Source organism: Podarcis tiliguerta (assembly GCF_965153285.1).
Source record: "Podarcis tiliguerta genome assembly, chromosome: 5".
NCBI classification, from domain to species: Eukaryota; Metazoa; Chordata; class Lepidosauria; order Squamata; family Lacertidae; genus Podarcis; species Podarcis tiliguerta.
Genome location: NC_139538.1, coordinates 68,880,908 through 68,887,364, shown reverse-complemented (window position 1 = coordinate 68,887,364; position 6,457 = coordinate 68,880,908). Strand labels below are relative to the sequence as shown.

General features: G+C 43.6%; 1 long non-coding RNA gene across 1 annotated transcript in view; it reads left to right on the top strand.

Annotated features, from left to right (window-relative positions):
• LOC310678122 overlaps positions 1–6,457 on the top strand; it is an 85,388-nt gene that overhangs the window by 1,526 nt on the left and 77,405 nt on the right. The gene's annotated exons all lie outside the window — the stretch shown is intronic.

The window sequence follows — 6,457 nt, the reverse complement described above, 5'->3', positions numbered from 1 at the left end:
ACACAGGACTGCAGTTAAAAACCTCTGGCACCTTCACTTTAGGCACCAGGTAAAAACATTTCTTTTCTGTCAGGCCTTTGGACATTTAATTAATTTGTGGCCTCCTTCAGTGGATTGGGGTGTTAGTTCTGCCATTTTATAAATATGAATGTGCTGTTTATAACTATGTTGGCTCAGTTTCAGTTTTTGGTTGGGTTTAACCTATGTACAATTTTTGTGTGTGCAAGTTGCTTTGAGATACTTTTCATAAAAAAACCCCAAGCCCAATTAATAAGTACAATGAACAAACTAGAAGTTCCCCACCCACTTCCAAGTCTGTCTTCACATATTTAAGGACTAGAAACTTAAAAGAAGATCAAAATTCATGCTCCCTAGCCTGTTACAAGTTTCATCCCTGGGGTTGCCATCTTTTTTCCACCCTTGTTACTGTGCTTTTAATAGCAGCTTGATACGTGGAACTTTAGCAGGTGACATTTTTCCTCATATAAGGAAAAATGATGAGTGATTGGGCAAGCTTGCTTGCTTTGTGTCATTTTCGTATGTCAGGCTACTCTTGAAAGCAGAGAGTCAGCAATTATATTCTGTATTTGAATAGTAGAATCATGGAGTAACTGGGAAGTTAATTGAAATGAATTAATTTTCCCAAGCCTCGATAGGAAGGTTTATGCTGCTGTGTTGTTTTCATTTTTAATTCTGTCCTTTTGTTTATTGTCGTTTTTGTTTTTTAATATATAGTTTTGTGTTGGCGAGATGCCTTGGAAATATTTACTGAGTGGTGATATATAAATTTCTTTAATTAAATTAAATACAAGTAGAAAGCAATGGGAGCCAGGCTTACATGGGGGAAAACTAGGCTGTTGCAACTGAAGCCATATATGAAGCTGAGACTGTCCCTCCCCATACACTGAATGACCCGTGCCATCTGCAGCAAGTAAAATACTGCACACAAACACTGTTTTCCACACTGCAACCAATTTATTGAAGTAGCTCTACCTGTGAGCCATGCCCTGGACTCTCTTTCCAAGTCCCAGGGCGAAACTCGTGTAACAGGTGAAAAATTTCCAACACTCAACCTTTCTCCTTGACATGCTAGCTTTCTGTGTGAAGAGAGCTTTTTACATGCAGAAACACACCAGACACCTGAAGCTCTCCCTGCTTATAGTCTAAAGAAGTACATATTCCAGTCCAGAAATGACTCTACCATTTGCTTTATCTGGATGTACAAGGGGCTGTGGTCCTATACCCACTTTTCTGAGAATAAGCCTTGTTTTAATTCATTGGGACTTGCTTCTGAACAGGCGTGTCTAGGATTGCTTTGTACATCAGTCACATATCATGAGATTGAATAGTGTCTGCTTCTTTAACTTATGAGCAGTGCTGATCTGTATGAATTTTGGCCACCCACATTTGGCCACCCACATTTTTATATAAGCAGATGGCATTGCATTACTGGGAAAGGTTGCATAAGCGTCGTTGCATCCCTCATCCTCTTCAGGGAAGTTCTGTGATGCCATAATGTTAAAAGTAGGCAGATCAAAGGCGCAACACCATATTTTATATGCTGGTGCTCTAGCTTTTATTTTGGGCTAGATAGAATCAGGACCCGGAGTTTAGTACATAGCCTAGGTGTGCACAGTTCTGCAAATCCTCTGAAATGGCTGGCTATAAGTAGTACTGCATTTGTGCCAGTCCAACTTACCAATAAAATGTTGGTTTTCTGAATTTGTGATGAGATTCTTCCCCTCCGCTTCATCATTAAAATATATATCAATTATCATTCAAGTCCTCTCTGAAGGATAATTGACTTTAGTGTTAACTGAGGACGTGCTCTGCTTTGCAGAAGGGGAAGAGAAAGGGAGGCTGTGTCAATATTAAAAATACAGATCGCTGTATGCGATAATGTCAATCATTTTTATCAATCCTTATGCTTGCTTAAAGGATGTGTTGTTTTCATTTAATTTAATTGGACTCCACCCTCAGATCTTGTGATTAAAGGCAAGATATACACATTTTAGTTAAATAAGGCTGATCTTCTTGGTGAATTCAAAATTGGGAAAGGAGTACAACAAGGCTGTATATTGTCTCCCTGCTTATTTAACGTATATGCAGAATTCATCATGCGAAAGGCTAGACTGGATGAATCCCAAGCTGGAATTAAGATTGCCGGAAGAAATATCAACAACCTCAGATATGCAGATAACACAACTTTGATGGCAGAAAGTGAGAAGGAATTAAAGAACCTCTTAATGAGGGTAAAAGATGGGAGCGCAAAATATGGTCTGAAGCTCAACATCAAAAAAACTAAGATCATGGCCACTGGTCCTATCACCTCCTGGCAAATAGAAGGGGAAGAAATGGAGGCAGTGAGAGATTTTACTTTCTTGGGCTCCATGATCACTGCAGATGGTGACAGCAGCCACAAAATTAAAAGACACCTGCTTTTTTGGGAGAAAAGCGATGACAGACCTAGACAGCATCTTAAAAAGTAGAGACATCACCTTGCCGACCAAGGTCCGTATAGTTAAAGCTATGGTTTTCCCAGTAGTGATGTATGGAAGTGAGAGCTGGACCATAAAGAAGGCTGATGCTTTTGAATTATGGTGCTGGAGGAGACTCTTGAGAGTCCCATGGACTGCAAGAAGATCAAACCTATCCATTCTTAAGGAAATCAGCCCTGAATGCTCACTGGAAGGACAGATCCTGAAGTTGAAGCTCCAATACTTTGGCCACCTCATGAGAAGAGAAGACTCCTTGGAAAATACCCTGATGTTGGGAAAGATTGAGAACACAAGGAGAAGGGGACGACAGAGGATGAGATGGTTGGACAGTGTTCTCGCAGCTACCAGCATGAGTTTGACCAAACTGCAGGAGGCAGTGGAAAACAGGCGTGCCTGGCATGCTCTGGTCCATGGGGTCACGAAGAGTCGGACACGACTAAACAACAACAAAGCTTCATTGAATTAGTGGGCTGAGAGTAGGTCTACACCATACATAAGCCACATTCCCCCAAAGAATCTTGGGATCCATGGTTTGTTAAGGAACTGTAGCTGGGGGGATGACAGCTGTTCCCAGGATTCCTTGGGGCATGGGGCAATGTGCTTTAAATATAAAGTGTGCCTCTGCCTACACTTCTAGATAAAGATGCATCAATTCAGGTTGCCAGAGAAAATCTGTCAGGTTATGGCCACTAGGAGGTGTAAGTGACTAAATTGATCTGCAAAACAGAAACCCCTTTTTTGAGTGGAAGCAAAACCATCAGAACCTGACAAGTCCAGGAAACCAGAATTCGCATCCTTAGCAACTGGTTGAGGGGGGGTAATGATTGAGCAACTCTTTGGCAGTTCAGTAGTTGAGGGGGTTTGCAATTGCAACAAGGAATGGAAGCACATTTTTACTAAAATAAATTCCTCCTAGATGTTGTTGGCATCCATCTGTCTTGGGAGATACAGTGGTACCTCGGGTTAAGTACTTAATTCGTTCTGGAGGTCCGTTCTTAACCTGAAACTGTTCTTAACCTGAAGCACCACTTTAGCGAATGGGGCCTCCTGCTGCTGCCGTGCCGCCGGAGCACGATTTCTGTTCACATCCTGAAGCAAAGTTCTTAACCCAAGGTACTATTTCTGGGTTAGTGGAGTCTGTAACCTGAAGCGTATGTAACCTGAGGTACTACTGTAATGGAGTGCGCCTCCAGGGGTGAAATCAAACCACTGGAGAATCACAGTGCCTGAAGTGATCTCTCCAGGGGGTAAGCCTGGCCAGTGTCCTGGATAACTTTAATATGCAGGTAGGCTAAAATTATAATAGCGCAGTTGCTTTATAATTTTGTATCTTTGCTCCTTCACAGCATTTGCCTGCCTATAGCTAAGCAGCATAAGACAAAAAGGCATGAAAGACACAAGGCTGGTTCTATCCTTGGAAGTCCTTCATTGCAGCTGGATTTATTGTCCCAAGTCAGTGTGCATAGGATTGCATCCAGGAACTCGTTTATTGTGCATAAAATTTGACACACACCTATATTTAAAGAACACTCCCCAAGATCCCCTTCAAACACTTGGCAAAGATGAGATCCTGTCCCCCCCCGCACAACAAATTTTAAAAGCCAATGAAATTTCAGCTCTGGACCCGAATCAACAGGGATGCTTGGCCAATATAAAAAAACTGAGCCCAAACAAAACAGCTGAACTAAAAGAGAGTTTTGTGAATAAAGGGGAAGTGTAAAGGAACAAACTAGCAGCAAGTGGAAAGTAACATGGAATACAGAAGTCACTGTGGTCAAATGAGACCTTCTCCCCCTCCCTGCCCCCCCCCCCCCCGCTGGGCTCACTACAGGTGTTTTTCTTTCCAGGCTTTACAAATATTGTTGCATACCTGCTTGTTTTGACGTTATTTTCCCACTGCAGCCTGCAAACAGGCACCCTCAGTCAACAGCCAGTATGCTTCAGAGCTCTGTTTGTTTTCATTCTATGGACTATTTAAAAGATAAGTATTTAGCCTTGAGAAGGAGGAAGGAGCTAAAAATGGTTGGAGTCTCCCGTATCTGAGTCACAGTAAAATGCGTTCAGAAGTTCCTGAAATGCCCAGTTGTTATATCGAGTACAACTCTCTCGTTCAACTGCTCCCCCAGTTATCAGCAACAGAACCTCAGCATGTCAAAAATGAGGGAAAGGAGAACATGCACACATGATCAATTCACATAAGAGCAAGAATGTATTGTTTGTGCATCAGGACAAAACAGTGAAAGCATTGCCTTCCCTTCCGCAAAATGTCCTAAACCAGTGTGGTGTAGTGGTTCGAATGTTGGACAAGACGTGGGAGGCCAGGGTTCAAATACTTACTGAGTCATGAAGTTTGTTGGGTGACCTTGGGCCAGCCACTGCCTCTCAGCGTAACCCACCTCACAGGATTGTTGTGAAGATAAAATGGGGCGAGAGAGAGAGAACCATGTTTGCTGTCTTGAGCTCTTTGCGGGGGGGGGGGGGAGAGAAGGGATCTAAATGTAATCATAAATAAGATCTGTTTCCGTTTGGACCTTAGTTTCACTCTTGCACGAGGCTGCGATTTACATTTTTGTTTTTTGCTATTTAATTTAGAAACAGCTTTTCATGGTGTCCAACTGCAAATCGCAACAATAGATAACCCACACACTAAGAGACAGAAACAACAGCAGCCTCGGAGATAGTAAAACAATCAAACACACCTGTGTGAAAATTATCTGCAACTGAAAGCAAGTTCACTGTTCCCTAACAGACGTGAGGCAGCTTGAAAGTGGTGTCCTCTGCTGGTTTTGTGGCCTTGGCCTCAGTTCCCTGCCCTCAGGCCAGGCTCCTGTATGGTGTTGGCAGCTGGGGAGGGTGATTTAGGGTAAGCTGAAAGCCTACTCCAAGCTAAGGAGCACAAACTGTTGAAGGGTGGAGAAACTGACTGGCTGGGTATGTACTGCAAAATCAAGCGTGGGACCCGATATGCATTTGGCTGTATCAAGAGCTGGTCTCACAAAGTAAAAAGTGACCAGAGGTTGGTCATTTATTTCCAACTGAGGCCCCTTAGCATTTGACTTTCCTGTTGGGAAGATCACATTGAAAGGAGAATGGGGGAGAGATGCCTGAAGAAAGAAATCCATTCCTGCCTAGTTACACAACCCACCACTCTTCAGAGCAGGATTTAAAAACAGCCCTTCATTTATAGCTTTTCCTCCCATTGCTGATGTCCCTGTGGTTGATCAAAGAACACCAGCCAGTGGATTCACACCCAGACCAGTTTGTCTTTGTTTTATTGGCTGTGGACATCTGTTAATTGTATGTGTAATGTGAACGAGGCCAGCAATCTGACAAGAACAGCAATCTGACAAGAACGAACTCATCTTTGCAAGCAAACAGAAAGGAAGGGAAATGGCTTGGGTTAGGTTCCAGAAAAGCATATGTAAGGAGTTCATGTAGGTGTTTTCAAGTAGGATTCCAAGTGAGGAACCAGCCATTACTTGAACAGTACCCAGGCCTGGCAGGCAGCTGCCAGGAGCTCAGAACTGGTGAGGCCTACCAATGCTGATAGCTGTCCTGAGGCCCACTTGCTTAGGTGGCTGGGTCTGCAAACCTTCGCTCTCCAAGGTTTCAAAGAAGGGACATTTCTAGCGGGAGTTGGAGATGCTGGTGATTGAACCTTGGAGTTTCTGCTTTACCACTGATCATAACCTCTGCCATGAGCTATGGTGCTTTTGTTGGAAGAATTAGTAAGCATGGGAATAGTTTTGCGCCTGTCTATCCTGTCCATAGGGACGCAGGTGGCGCTGGGGTCTAAACCACAGAGCCTAGGGCTTGCCGATCAGAAGGTTGGCGGTTCGAATCCCCGCGACGGGGTGAGCTCCCATTGCTCGGTCCCTGCTCGTTCCAACCTAGCACTTTGAAAGCACTTCAAAGTGCAATTGGATAAATAGATACCGCTCCAGCGGGAAGGTAAACGG